At 35.3% G+C, this 16480-nt stretch overlaps 1 pseudogene; it reads left to right on the top strand.

Moving 5' to 3' along the window:
• The first annotated feature begins 12329 nt into the window (after window positions 1–12329).
• LOC122136397 overlaps window positions 12330–16480 on the top strand; it is a 48646-nt pseudogene continuing 44495 nt past the window's right edge.

Genomic DNA, 16480 nt, shown 5'->3' on the forward strand with positions numbered 1-16480 from the left:
ATTTGCTTCTTTGGAATAACATACACTGATAAACTGTTCACAATGAGAGCTGGAATACACATTAAATTGGGTCAGTTTTGGTTTAATGTTGACTCTAAATGTAATAATGCTCTGTATGATTGGCAGGTAGGGTGCAGACAGCCTTAAGGAGAACAGCTGCTAAGGAATGTTATAGACATACTCCCCTCCTTAATTAAGTCTAATTATTTCTCTTCTGCGTTTGTACTGCCTGCAGCAGATTCCAGCCTTCTCAACAGAGCGTTGTGGGTACAGCTCTTCAAATTACAGTGGCTACTTAATAATTAGAGCAGTAACCACTAAACAGCGTTTGATTTGTTAGAGGACTGCGACTGTGAAGTGAACGGTTGAATGAACTGTGGTTGAGTTATTGTGGTTGGGTTTAATGTGTTAAACATTTGTCATGGCAGGGGCTGAAGTGAGTCATTTTCAAACGGTCATTTCAGTCATTATAGGGCAAAACAATCAGTCAAAACAAAGTGCACAAATTTTAGATGACAGAAAACAGAACAAAAATGTGCTAAAAGCTACTGTACATTTGTCATGCTCAGAAAAAAGTTACAGTTTATATAACACACATTTAACAGTGTTTTACTGTACAAACCTGCAAAATGTCATCATGGTATACTGTATGTTGTAGCATAAGTTGTCACATTTGTGCAATTGCATATAATTTATTAAATATTAACTACATAGCTAGTAATAAATAGCATATTCTATGCTACTGAACAATGAAAAAAATTAATGAATTAAAAAAAAAACATTTGTGTGTTCTTTATTATGTTACATAGCATTAAATTTGAAAGAATCTTGGTACACAGTTGGTTTAGCAGAAGAAAGAAATTCATACAGGTTTAGAACAACATGAGTTTGAGTAACTGATCACTAAATCATTATTTTGGGGTGAACTGTCCCTTTAAGTTAAAACAATTAAAGTTAGAAATTAGTTGATTTCACTGGTTAGGTTTTTGCAGTAGCCTATATGTGTCCCCTAAAATAATGCTCTGATGAGCAAGATTATTAAGAAAAGAAAAAAAAAAAAAAAAAAAAAAGAAAAGAAAGGAGCAATATCCTTAAAATAACCTTCTAATTGACCTCATTACAGTGTTGTCTGTTGTTCATCTGTCTGTCCAAGCCGTTTTCCTTTGTGATTTGGACAGCTCCTTCACTGTCCAGCCTGGATGTCCTCATGCAAGATCAAAGCGGGCAAAAAATGCTTGCGAGACCCTCCTGCACGGTGGAATCACACATTCGCTCTTCTGCATCAATAAAACAACTTAATTGCTTCCTTGTCTCATTGTGTGATGAGAGTCTTGGCGAGCAGGATTTAAAGAAGAGCACAAACTAGCTCAAAAACACTTTACAACTTAAGATGTATTGTTTAGTCCCGCCTTGCCTTTCAGAAAAAAAACGGTTAAAGAATAAAAAACAGCTCAACAGAATGGGGCTGTTAATAATTTGTGTGCACCCAGATGGCATCCTTGAACTCAGTCTTGACCAATGTTCCCTCTAAGCTGCGCGCGCGCAGCCGCGCACTTCTTCCACCGCTGCCGCGCAGAAGAAATAATGTGCCGCGCACACGCATAAATGAGTTGGGAAAGCTATATTTGCGAAAGCGAATGAATTGCAATGCTCGGGGGGTAAACCGCTTATAAGAGCTGATATCACGTTAAGAGTTAGAGAACGGTTGAATGCGGTTTATCAGTTTCATAGAAAGGGAATGATGTGCGCCAAATGAGTCGCTGTTGAAACCGAATATTTAATGGTTGCGTAGCCTACGAAATAGCTCAACTCGAGAGCCGACGCAAACGCAATGACATGTGAAATAAAACCGTCATCATGTATTAAAGAAGAGTGGCTTGATGATTAAGTGCTGGAAACAGCGGATGATGGGCACAGAACGGTAAAAAAACTCAGAGACATTTACAGTCACACAGGTGTAGTGTGCAAAACTGTACATCATAGGGATGTTTAGATAGCTATAGAAGAATTGACGTTCACGTTTTTTTTTTTTTTTTTTATATTTAACTTACAGATCTCAGTTTAAATGCTTCAGTTTCTATTCTATTCTATTCTATTCTATTCTATTCTATTCTATTCTATTCTATTCCATCAGTTTAAATGCCTCAGTTTGTTTTGATATTATATTATTTTAGGGCCTATATTATTAACCTAATAATAATTGACCTTGTTTTTTAATGGAGTCTCTGCTCATCAAGGATGTATTTATTTTATCGAAAATACAGAAGAAAAAACAGTAATATTGTGAAACATTATTGCAATTTCTAATCTTGGTTTCCTGGTTTTGTAATATACTTTAAAATATCATTTATTCCCGTGGAGCAAGCTTGAATTTTCAGCATCATTACTACAGCCTTCAGTGTCATATTATCCTTCAGAAACAATTCTAATCTGCTAATTTATTATCAGTGATGATCTGTTGTGCTGCTTAATATTTTTTACTTTTTTTTTTTTTGAAAACGTTTTATTTTTTCTTTAATCTTAGATTAATAAAAAAGTTTAAAAAGAACAAAGCATTATCTGTTTCTAAAAAATAGTCTTTAATTATCAATTTTTATATCCATTGTAAACACATTTCTTGCTGAATAAATATTAATTTCTTTAAAAAAAGAAAGAAAAAATATTGACCACAAACATTTTAGTAGTTTATATGTAACACAAAGTTTTATTTTTTTACTTTAATTTATCAGATAATAAATACAAAGTAAAGTAAAAAAATATTAATGCAACAACCTGCATTTATTATAAAACAATAGAAATCTTTTTTAAAAATGCTTTGCTTTATGTACTTTATACTTTTATCCAGTATATGTACTTATTAACTTTTTACCATATTCTTTGACTGAATAAAAGTCTTTAAAAAAAGAAAAGAAAAAAAAATAAAAATATGCCACAAAACATGTTAAGTGTATATTGTAACACAAAATTTCTATTTTGAATTAAACCTGTCCTGTTATAATATCCCACAACACGTCCCAAAAAAAAAATTATGCAGCACAACTGTTTCCAACATTGATTATAATCAGCATATTAGAATGATTTGTGAAGGATCATGTGACACCGAAGACGGGATTTGAAATTTGCTGATAAATTGCTTTGCTTCATAGGAAAAATCTATTTTTAAAGTATATTAAAATAGAAAACTTTTTATTTAAATTGCAATAATATTTCCACAATATTATTTTGTGAAATAATATTCAATATTTTTAACTCAAATAGATACAGCCATTGATGAGCATAAGAAAACTTATTTAATAAACATTATGATCCCAAACTTTTGAATGGCAGTGTATTATACTGTATATATACAGTTTTCTCAGTATATATATATATATATTAATATATATTATATCTATATATAATATACAGTTTTTCAGGTAATCTAAAATGTCATCATTTAGTCACGGGTCTAATCCAAATAAAAATAGCACATTAAAGTTAAAAGTTACACACTTTTTTTTGTGCGCGCTGTACTGTCTGGTATAAAGAATGTTTTGCACAGGTGGCCGAAATGTCCGCCCATTAGAGAAAAGTTTTGCTCAGCAAGAAAAAAAATTAGAGGGAACATTGGTCTTGACCCCTGCTGACTGTGTTTGAGTGTGTTTGTGTGTGAGGGTGTGTGTGTGTGTGTGTGTGTGTGTGTGTGTGTGTGTGTGTATGGGTGTAAATAAGTGCATTGTGCTGTGCAAATGTATGTAAATCAACTTATGTCCACAACTTTGTTTATGTGCCAGTCCATCTACCCATCCATTCAGTAGTCTTATGCTATTAATAAGGCCCATAATATCCCCATTTAAATGTAAAATTAATTAATTAAGATGTATGTATTTGAATTGCATATTAAAAATCCATAAATTGGATTGCACAGTTTAAAACACAAATAAACAAATAAACTAAATGTGATGCATATTTGTCACATAAATCAAACATGTCAGATTTCTGTATTAGAAATCCTAGTTTATTATTAACTACTGCACTATTTGATTTTATTTAATCATCATCATATTTTAAAATGTATTTATTACTGTTGCTTGAAATCAGTTCACTGTGAAAAACAAAGAACCTTTAAAAATATGAAACATGGTTAAAATATGCCTATATAGCTGTGCAAGCTTTATTCAGTTGAAGCAAATTAAATGTAATGTTAATTATAATTTCTTCCCCCTTTCCCCCTTCCATCTTTCCTCTGTAGTATCCTCCTCTCTTCCCTCACCTACCCATTTCTCATCTCCTGGATGTGAATGCAGAAACTGACACTTTATGCTCTACATTAACCTCTTGTCTAGACAATATTTGTCCTCTCTCCTCCAGGCCAGCACAGGCTGCCCCTTCTAACCCCTGGTTATCCAATGTTCTCCGTGAGCATCGGACCAAACTCAGGGTGGCAGAGAGAAAAAAATGGTGCAAATCAAAAGATCCCGTCAGACCAGAGTATGTATCAGTCTTTGCTTTCATCTTTCTCTGCTGACGTCCATACTGCACAAATCTTCATACTTCCACAATAAGATCAGCAGCGCTCCAGACACACGTAATCTCTTCAAAACATTTAATTCTCTCATCTGTCCCCCTCCACCACCTCCCGCAACTTTTATAACAGCTGATGATTTCGCCACATTCTTCACCGACAAAACTAGAACAATCAGTAGTCAGTTCTCAACCCCACATGCACAGGACCTCAAACCCACCATACCCACTGCTAAAACTCCTATCTTTTCCTTCTGTCCCCTCACTGAGGCAGAAGTATCAAAACTTCTCCTCTCCAGCCATCCTACAACATGCTCTCTAGACACAATCCCCTCACACCTCCTCCAAGCAATCTCTTCTACACCCTTACCTCACTCACACACATCATCAAGACATCTCTCCTCACAGGCACCTTCTCCACTGCATTCAAGCAGGCTCGGGTAACCCTACTGTTCAAAAAACCTACATTAAACACTTCACTTACAGATAACTATAGACCTGTCTCTCTTCTTCCCATTCATAGTGAAAATACTCAAAAGAGTTGTTTTCAACCAGAATATCATTGTTTCTCTCACAGAACAACAACCTGGATGCTAACCAGTCAGGTTTCAGGAGTAGCCATTCAACTGAGACTGTACTACTGTCAGTCACGGAAGCCCTGTGGATTGCAAAAGCTGATTCCAAATCATCAGTTCTTATTCTGCTGGATCTATCTGCTGCTTCTGACACTGTCAATCATCAGATCCTCCTGTCTGCCCTCTCATCACTGGGCATCACATGGACTACACTTCGCCTGGTTTGAATCCTATCTCACTGGTAGGTCTTTCAGGGTGACTTAGGGAGGGGAGGTATCCAAAGCACATCAACTTGTCACTGGGGTTTCCTCAGGGATCAGTTCTTGGACCCCTCCTCTTCTCCATATACGGATTACAGAGCTCAAATGTATGAACTCAGCCTTGGAGAGAGGAAGTGTGATCATAAAATTACACACTGCTCTATCTGTCATTTCAAACCAGAGGATCCAACGGTAGCTGCCTGGCGGACATCTCGGCATAGATGAAAGAATAACCCCATTCAGCTCAAACCTGGCAAAGACTGAGCTTCTTGTCTTCCCTGCCTTTCCAACTCTTCAGTAGGATCCAGAGCTAGGTTCTTCTACAATTATACCATCAACTTTGGTCAGAAATCTTGGTGTAACCTTTGACTGACCAGCTGACCTTCAAAGACCACATTGCAAAGGATGTGCTCGATCTTTGCAGGTTTGCATTGTACAACATCAAAAAGATCAGGCCCTTTCCAAAGGCTGAGAACATGCTGCTGCACAAATTCTTGTCCAGGCCCTTGTCATTTCTAGGCCATGGACTACGGCAATGCTCTTCTGGCGGGACTTCCATCAGAGCTTCCAATACAAACCTCTACAAAAGGATCAGAGAAGTCTTTAACGAGCCCAAAAGAGCCCATGTTACACCTCAAACCCTCACAGAAGTCTGAGATCTGCTAGTGAGTGTTGCCTTCGCGGTACCATCACAGAGAGGCTCAAAATCACTTCCAGAACATTTCTCGTTCACCATTCCCGGCTGGTGGAATACTCTTCTCACCCCAACCAGAATGCTGAATCCTGACAATTTTTTATGCGACAGCTGAAAACTCATCTCTTTCGAAAATTATTTTATTCCTTCTCTTTTAGCTTGTACTTATTTGAACAATATCTAAAACTTGGGATTGCAAGCACTTCCTTTGTCTATTTGCCTCTTTAAGATGAATTGTTTTTATGTATCACACAATTTTAAGTTGCTTTGGATACCAGCTTCTGCAAAATGACTAAATGTAAATAATTGTTTTGTTTGTTTTTGTGTATTTACAACACATTTAGTTTATTAGCACTATTACAGAATTCTTACCTTGTTTCATTATGTATAAACTGACAAGTACTGTATGCATCACATTTAGTTTTTGGGTGAAAAACTGTGTAATCCAGATGAATGGAAATATGCAGTTCAAATCTTACATTTAGTCCTAAATATGTTTTTGGGTCATGTGGTGTATCATGGGGGAGGGTCGTTTCTGGAGTCAATCATTCTGTACATGAGGGATTAAAATAAGCTTTTACTATTTTAATCTTTTCAAATTGAGAAGAACGCACATATGTCTCTGATTAAATTTGCTTTTCCAATATCTGTTTGACTCTCACTATAATGAAAAACAGTCCTCTGATTATGTGATTACAGAGAACTATTAAATATTTGACTTTTTGAGCATTAATTATTAGGCAAAAACAAAGATTGTCTAACAGTCTGTTGTTCTTCCAGTTATTGGCAGTAGCCTAGCAGGGAATCATATTACACAGCTATTTGTGAATATTGTTTTTAATTTAAGCACATGTGCTATTTGGATGAGTAGTATCAGAATGTGTCAGGCAGATGTTAATCATTTGAATGTTTCATAAATAAAGTTGCACAATTGGAGGTAAAATGTGTTTGTTTAGCAATGTCTGCTAGATGTTTGTCTACTATAAAATGCAGTTGCAGAAATCAGTGGAAATATGGTCAATCTATCACTCATGTATATGCTGTTTTATATTTTTTTTTTTCCTAGTACTTATACTCAATCATCCCACTGCTGCTACACTTTTATTTATAATACCCTTCTCAGAAAAAGGGGACAAAACCTGTCACCTAACCCCCGGGCGTTATCCTTTCAAAGAAGGGGCACTAATATGTACCTTTAAGGTACCAAAATGCCCCCTTTATAGGTAAATAATGGTACAAAGGAGTGCCTTTTTGAATTAGTACTATACCCCAGTGCCAGCTTTTGCCAGGTATTTACTCTGTGTACCTGTATTCTATTGTCTGCTATTGTCGATATATACTGTTGTCTTAGTCCTTGTGTCTGTCCATGTATACGTGTTGTGTTCCCTGGAGGAACTGTTTGTGTGTTGTTATCCATTGCCATGTGATGTGCTAAATTTGATATTGACTTTCTGTTGAAACCTATTTGACTTTTTCCCCAAAATAAGGCAAAATGATTTTTATTAGCATGTAAACTCTTTCATAAAAAAATAATACAAAATAAATGAAAAGGTGTTGCATCACTAGCTTCAAATTTCATATTCATATTACTTAGTTCATCAAAAAAAGATCCGGTGTGAAACCAGTGGTTGCAACACTTTTTGCTTTAACACCTGTAACAGATTTTTTTTTTCTTTTGTGATGTTTATATCACAATTTGTCCCTAAGCTTTTTTTTTAAGTTAATGTCAAGTACAAAGAGTGCTTTTGTTAGTAACAGTAAGTCAAGGCTTGTAACACTATTATAAGACATCAGCTTAATTTTTTGTAATTGTATTAAATTTGTTGATCAAAAAAAACTGTTTTTATTCCAAATCCCAAAATCCCATCTCTCAGCTCACCCATATTAATTAATGAGACAGATTTGTTTAAAATAATAATAATAATAATAAGTGGAAAAAAGTTGCATTGGCAACAAAATAAAACTATTAAAAAAAAAAGTAATGGTGTGTCTGTTGATGTTAGTCATCGTTCACAGTTGTGTCAAATATTGGCTTTCCCGCACATCTTGTTCTATCTTTTTGGGAACATTAAGTAAATTGAGGAAATTAGTGTTACAACTCTCCCTGCCTAACTCAGACTTAACAAAATTGAGCAAAAAATGCTGTCTCTCAAATGAATTTTGATTCAGATTGTACCAGGGATGTACAGTACTCAAGTTGATATCATCTGAATCAGGCAACAGCATTTAATGACTGTTGTTTATCATAAAAAATGAATTTCCACATTTTTCTTTAAAAAATTAACACATACAGTGTACAATTGGAAAATGTTAAAATACCTTGGCATGGTTAAGACTGTCACTGATGTTCACGACACTCTATTTTTTTTGTCTTGGAATCTTGATGTGCTTATAGACTGCTGCGTTATGCAAGAGTTAGTTCCAGTCCAGTAACATTTTTGGACAAGAAGCGTTCCGCTTGAGTAGAGTAACTGATATTTCATATCACTGCAGACTTGATTGTTTGTATGGAGTGGTTTTGATTATCCTTCTGTAGTCAAACCTATCCATCACTGCTTAAAATAACACTCTTTTTAAACACTACATAGCCTAATAGATATTAGATTGAGCCTTTTTAAACTCTAGATACTAGTACTCCTGCAAATTTCCATACAGGACAGAGTGTTCTCAGCCTATCTTGACTTTAAGTCTTACTTCTTTCCATTGGCTGGGTTGGCTGACGAAAACAATGGAACTTTCAACAACAGGTTGGTGGCGATCACTACAGCCTTGCTAACTCAGAATAGATCTCAAACCACCCCCATCCCACCTGATGCTAATACTGGGCCTCTTTTTTATTTTGATGACTTGTCCTTGTCATCCAAAATCAATCAAAACTCAACCACACCCATTACATCCTCCACTTAACGACCACTCTTAACGAGGCATTAGCTTACTATAATGCAATATTAGCTCATAAAAAATGACCAGAGACATATGAGGTCTTTCACATCTGTCCTCATGTAGTCTAGCTAGGGATATAATTAAGATATGTGGCCTTCTCGGTTTGCTGAAATTACCACTTTGAAACTCTTATTAATGTCAGCCATAATTGTTTCCCAGGTAATGTTGTTGTGACATGACCTGAACAAACTAAATTTAGTATTAAAACAAAGCTTATTAGATCCATTCCAACAGATTGGTATATGCATTCAGGTTATAGATGTAAAATGTAAGATTCACTCTAATTTGTTATTAATATATAATGTCAATATATAAATGTTAAATATTTTGAATAATAAGAATAAATGTGCTGTTCAACATGCCAGCTGAATTGCATGGGTTACTCTGTTTAGAAATCACCACACAACTATTGCACATATACAGTAATTGGGTGACTGGATGCAATCTCAACTTTTGAAATGAATAAGGTGGTTGCAAACAAACTCCTCCAAAGAAATTTCAAATAAGTACATTCAAATAAACCTCTGAAATATTTTAAAGAGACTGTTTACTGGTGATTTAACTATATAATTTGGAATCAGTATTTCTAGTGATGCTCTGTATCACCATTCTAAGGAAGCAAATACACAAACCAAACAATTCAATTACATTAATTAAATGTGACATTCGGTTAAATCTAACAATGTTTTTGTTTGCCAGGATTTATTTTTATTTTATTTTTATTTTATTTATTTTTAATTTAAAAACTAGCTGTTTTTTTTTTTTACATAAAACTTCAGACACAAAATTAAATAAATAGATGTAAAAGGTCAGTTTACTCAAGACAGAATGGAGTTTGAGTGGGAAACACAGGATTCTTTGTGGTCAGTTGATCTTTGGTGACCTTTGGGAACACAAACTTCCTGGATGCTTTCCATCTCCAAACCACTGTCTGGCTACTGTGGCAACCCAAAATGAATGCAGCCATGTCTATGGTCATTTTCTTAAAGAAATCAATGGACGATTCACAAAAGACAAGGGGAGGTTTCCGGACAGATATAGAGAGCCCAAGAATTACGTCAAAGGACCATTTTGCAAATGACACCATCTCTCCTACAACCTAAGGTTAACACGACTTTCAAATTCTTATTCTCTGTCATTCTTATGTGTAAATAGTCTTGAATGAATGAATGTTGTATTAAAATATTTGGCACATCTACACATTTTATTGCTCAGATTATGCTTTTTTACATAAGCGATCAGAAAAATTCTTTTTTTTTTCAGTTTAGCAATTAACTTACTTTCTGCTGTTTTTCAATATATTCCTTGGAACAATAAACATAGAAACAAAATAGACAATACAGGGATAGTTCACCCAAGTAAAAGAGGAAACTAGTGTTACAACCCTCCCTGCAGCCTAACTCAAAACCAAATGCTGTATCTCAAAATAAATGCTGATTCAGATGATACCAACTAAAGGGATGTATGTTGTGATAGTTCATTTACTCATCATAGGTTGGTCCAAACCTTTCTTAAGCTGGACACAAAAGAAGAATGTTGATAACCAAACAGCATTTTTTTCTGTACTACCGAAGTCAGTGAGGACCTGTTTGGTTTGGTTACCCACATTCTTCAAAATATCTTCTTTTACCTGTATGTTCAACAAAAGAAAGAAACGTATACAGGTTTGGAACATCTTAAGAGTGAGTAAATGATGAATTTTCATTTTTGGGTGAACTATCCTCTTAACATCAAAAGTACAAAAACTATATGTGGATAACACTTCAAATCATTTGGTCTTTGGAAGTATTTGACAAATCACTGACTTTTGGTTATAAGCTTATACTCTTGGTAAATCTGAGCATGGTTTGTGAAACTGTTGAGATCTCTTCTGAAACTGAGACACTTGAGTTTACTGGGTTGCTTTTTCTCTGGAGAAAAATCTGAGAAACAATTGCATTTCGTTTTTATCATTGAAAAACAGTTGAGACATGGGAGTGTTGCAAACTCAGGGGAGTTGTAACACTATCACTTTAACCAGCTAGAAATGACCTAAATGGGTGAAATCACACATGACCTTACCATCGATGACAGCAGAAGTTGCAAAAAAAACTTTTTTTTTTTTAATGTTGTTTAATGAATGTTAAATAACAGATCTGGTTTGAATTACCAGTTATTCTTTGTTATAATTATACAATTTTTGCAGACAAGCTTTTTGCCATTAAATAAGTGAAAGTGACGTGACATACAGCCAAGTATTGGGACCCATACTCAGAATTCGTGCTTTGCATTTAACCAATCCAAAGTGCACACACACAGCAGTGAACACACACCCGGAGCAGTGGGCAGCCATATATGCAGCGGTGCCCGGGGAACAGTGCCTTGCTCAAGGGCACCTCAGTCGTGGATTGAGGGTGGAGAGAGAGCACTGTTAATGCACTCCCACCACCCACAATTCCTGCCGGCCCCGAGACTCGAACTCACAACCCTTGGATTTGCGAGTTCGACTCTCTAACCATTAGGCCACAACTTCCCAAATAAAGAAATGAATGAATGGATAAATAATAATAAATAATTTATTTAGAAGGTGAAGTTTGTAGACTTATGCAATTCTACAGGGCAGATGAAGATTGAAATAAATTGTTTGACATACACAAACTGAGCAGATTAATTGTTCCCATGGTTGATGATAATAATGTTTCTAAAGCACAAAATCAGCATTTAATGATTCCTGAAGGATCACACAACATTGAAGAAGGGAGCTTTGCCCATGAAAAGGAATAAATTAAATTTTAAGATGTTAAAAAAAATAAATAAAAATAAAACAGCCATTTTAAATCATAATGGTATTTCACAATATTTTCTTCTGTATTTTTTAAATCAAAAATACAGGTCTTACTGACCTCAGACTTTAAAATGGTAGTGTGCATATATATATTATTTTAGTTAGTTTAGTTTACTTATAATCCATTTTTCATTAAAATTGAGGTATTCATTTTGAACATGTTAATCTGATTACCACAATATAAGCCTATTTCTATTATTTTACAATTCTTCAGTGCATTGTAACAACAACTCTATATTTACCTTTGAGTGCTAGACGTTGTAGATGTAATTTGTTGCAGACAAACAGCCTACTGTGAGTAGTTTGTAACAAAAAAAGACACAGAAGCAATGAGTTCCCGTGTTCATTTGTTATTTCTCTTTTCTACTGGTCCTCATTGTTGATTGACAGCAGGTTAAAGATTTCATTTGGCGTCGGAATGATGTCACAAACCTCGAGATCAATAAGTAATTACCTGAAGTTGAACGCCTTACAGCACGCGCACGGTCCCTCCCTGCTGCTGACGTCACGTGTGTGCAGCTCTGTCCGGCAGAACGCGCCTCTATCACTGCTGAGGTTCGCGAGCGCGGAGGAGGAGCTGTCAAAGTTTACAAGCCAAGCCGAGCGAGTTTTCTCAAGAAGACGGGAAGGCAAGATCCTTGAACATTATTGAGAAACCCTTGAAAGAAGAGCCCTTCTAACTATGGAGTGAAGTCTGATAGGCTTTACACATAAGAAATGGCAGGACCAACTGAGATCGGATTGATGTTTACCTTACTGCTCTCATGGAGCTTCTTCTGCGCGACGCCGGAAAAGAAAGGTAGGATTATTGTGAAACGGCTTGTTGTATAAGGTTAAACCCCAATCTTTGAGACAGTTCGTTGGAGAATAAGCTCCTACAGAGCTTGATGGAACGGCGCACATAGCCTACCTTCAGAGATGTGCGCTTTGAGGAACCTCGGTCAGCGTGGGAACAGTGGAAGTTTGTGCTCACAGTCCCACAGAGAACTTCCACTTGGATACTAAGTAGCCTAGTTTTTAACTGACGCTTTTATTGAAGTTCTTTCTGGAACAACCTGAAATTCATTGTCTGTAGTTCACGGATCAGTCCTTGGGTTCGAACTTTCAAACTTTCAGTTACCAGCCCGGATTTTAGTTTATATGACCCCACCCCATACTTTTAATAAGGTTGTGATTTTTTAGCTTTATAGTGCAATACTGCGTGGCACTGCCATGATTCAAATTGCATAGCAGAGGCTGAGAAAAGAAGATGATTCTTACATTATGACAATGTTTTATCAGACAACCGAAAACGTGTTTCATGTGGTAACATTGCAGTCGGCTGGTTTCATTCAAAGTCAAAATATTAATATATTTTAAAACAACCTAACTACATAAGATTGGAGTTATTACACTGTTATATGTGCCAGATCAGGTAGAAATAGCTTCTGCACATTGTTTTTATATTTATTTCACAGATTGACATTAACATTTTGTCTTTTGTTGTTGTTGTTGTCAAATTTAACTGCTAGCCTATGTGGTGTCAGCCTACCTAAAAATGATTTCGTTTGTTTGTATCGTTTAACTTTCATTTTTACTCCGTCTTTATGTTTCAACTTGATAACCTTTGACATTTTTAACTAATAATTAGTGCAGTAAACTTATTGTTATGGAATCGGCATAATTTTAATTTGAGATTTAGTTTTCAATTTTAGTATGTCAACATTTTTTTTAAAAAGTGAAAATAATTGTAGCCTTATTTGATCTTACCCTGATTTTGTTGGTTTAACCAAATGTAGTCAGGTTGATTCAGTCATTTTAACTCATATCTGACTTAGATTTTATCACACAAAGCACTTTCTTTTTTTTGTCTAGGTTATCTAAATTATGTTTTAATGTGTAGATCCAGTGAATTGTAATGAACGTTTTCTTTGAATGAATTCAATGAATTAAAGCCATTTTTTAATCTATGATGTTAGAGTTTGTCACATTAATTAGGTTAGTTAAAGTGTGTTTATATGCCACTTTGCATATCATTAAGATAATCTCAGGGGTGTCCTGTGTGTAAACACATGACTGTGCCAATGCTGACAGATGGGGCACACACAAATCACTTTATTACAGTCTGTTTCCTCATTTGGGCTCAATCAGGTTTACAGTCACGTTGCCAAGAGAAGAATCACTTTCCTTTAATATACTGTAAGTTCTGTTTTGACAGTCATCAATGATGTCCTGTTTTAATGCTGAAGGTTCTCAACTGTTTGCTACAGTTGGATACCTTTTGCCTTTTACTACCACATATATAAACTATATAGAGAAAGGGTCTAAAGTATGAAGAATATTAAACAAATAGTTTTTTTAAGTGGTGTTTTAGTCACTCGTTGTCATTGTTAATTGCACTGATTTGCTGGTTTTCCAGCCCCTTGTATTTTACAGGACAGGTATTACAGTACCAGTGAGGACAGTCATGACGTGCTATAATGTTTTCGGGCTCCTGTTGTGCCTCACTCAAGGTCAGAGAAATGCTGCGGCTATCTGTTATATTTTAGATCGAAACAGCTGTTTAGTCTTCATAGACTGCCCATGTTAAATACTAGATAAATGCATTGCTGGCCCAGATTCCAAGTAGCTGGTTTGAAGGTGCACCGTGTTGAGCTATATTTGAATTTGCAGTAAAACGTCCCACATTTGGTCATCAGTCCAGCCACATGACAGACTTTCAAGTGTGTCTTTCCTTTCATTTGTGTGGCACTGACCTCTGGATAACGTCCAGCCTCATTGTGACCTAGAACAATGTCTCTCAGGTGGTCACCTAAATCACCAGTGCAGTGAGAGCCATATGTGGGTATGGATGGAAACTGTTAAACACTCTTTTGGGCAGAGTACATACACTACAGGCCAAAATAATAAATACAGTTTTTTAATGTTGTTGAAAGACATTTCTTTTGCTCACAAAGGCTGCATTTATTTAATAAATAATACTAATATTGTGACACATTATTACACAACTATTTTCTATTTTAAAATATTTTACAATTAAATGTATTCCTGTGATGACAGCCATTACGCTCTTCGGTGTCACATCATCCCTAAGAAATCATTCTAATTTGCTGATTGTCATTTTTTTTTTATTATTATTAATGTTGAAAACAGTTTTTTGCTGCTTAATATTTTAACGCTGAATATTCATCTTATATAATAATATAACCTACAATGCAATAATATTTCACAATACCACTGCCTTTACTGTATTTTTGATCAAATAAGCAGACATTACCAGAGCAGAGGAAAAAAACAACAAAAAAACTCCTCCCTACTTCCGATAAAGGGATGGGCTCTAAATCAAATCTGTTCTAAAAGCGGATAAGATCATATTCTTTAAACTCAAGTTTCTTGTGGGTAATTTCCAATTTTATTGGACTTCACTCATTCCAAAATGACAAAAGTACACCAAAACTGGTTTTCATTGTATGTTTAAATTAGTTTTGTCTATAGGCCGGGGGATTTAATCTAGTCCATCTGAGAGAGTTGTGCTTACAGGTCTTCAGACACTTATAACTCTCATCCGGATGGCTCAGAGGTGACTCAGAGTTAAAGCATAAAAATACGTGTGAGATGAGCTTTAGTTGTGTTTTCTGGATCTGGGGCTTTGACTGCTTGAAGTAGTAAAGGTTGTTGGAATGGGGTTTGTCAGCATATTTGTGTACAGTATGTCTAGAAAGTCAAAACCCAATGCTATTTACAAAGTAACTTGCTGTTTTTTTTTTTTGTTTCCCCTCAATAAATGTTTTAGTTCAACTCTTTAACAGAGGAATTTTACATTAGTATTTCACCCTTATTCTTCACCTCATATAGTCTTATTGTAGCCAAAAGATTTTAATCTGAAATTCTAAAATGTCAGCAGAACTGCTGCAGAAAACCAAGAAACTTAAAAGGATATTTCACCTCAAATTGTAAAACGGTCATCATTTATTCACAAAAAAATAAAATAAAATCATCACAGCTTTTATGTACTTGATGGTGCATCTCATACAAGAGTCTGCTTGTTGAGTCAGGCTTTCTGCTGATCATTTATAACTTGCTTGTGTTTGTGAGCCAAAAGATAGATCTCCCAAATATTTCCAAAACAGCCAAATAAAATAGTCATCGTGTGCAGTACCATTCCTTATCGAGTCGTTGGCATGCTAGGAATTTTCGAGACAGTGGGTAAGAGCATACTCTTAAAGAGTTTCCTTTAAAGGGATAGTTCTCACAAATATGAATCTTCTGTCATAATCTACTCGTCTGCATGTTGTTCCAAACCCATATGACTTTCTTTCTTTTGTAGATTTCAAAGGAGGGAATTAAAACAATTGCAATTCACTTACAAAGAATAGGGAACTGGTGCTTTCAAAATACAAAAAGGATGCAAAAGCACCATAAAAAATATAGAAAATAAACTTCTTATGATTTTTTAAGCCATATAATAGTTTTGTAAGAAACAGACTGAAATTTAAGACATCTTTTCACTAATAATCTTCCCATCCGGAGAGATGGTGGAGCACTGCAGTCAGAACATTGAGTTGAGCTCTGAGTCGTGAATGAATCATTGAATGAATCTTTTGAATGGCTTTTGAATGAATCAACCCAATTCATCACACAAAACTACTTTTTTTTTAACTGTTGTGTGTTTCAGAAGACTTGAAAAGGAAAATACATAAAG

The sequence above is a fragment of the Cyprinus carpio genome, chromosome B2, assembly GCF_018340385.1.
Source record: "Cyprinus carpio isolate SPL01 chromosome B2, ASM1834038v1, whole genome shotgun sequence".
NCBI classification, from domain to species: Eukaryota; Metazoa; Chordata; class Actinopteri; order Cypriniformes; family Cyprinidae; genus Cyprinus; species Cyprinus carpio.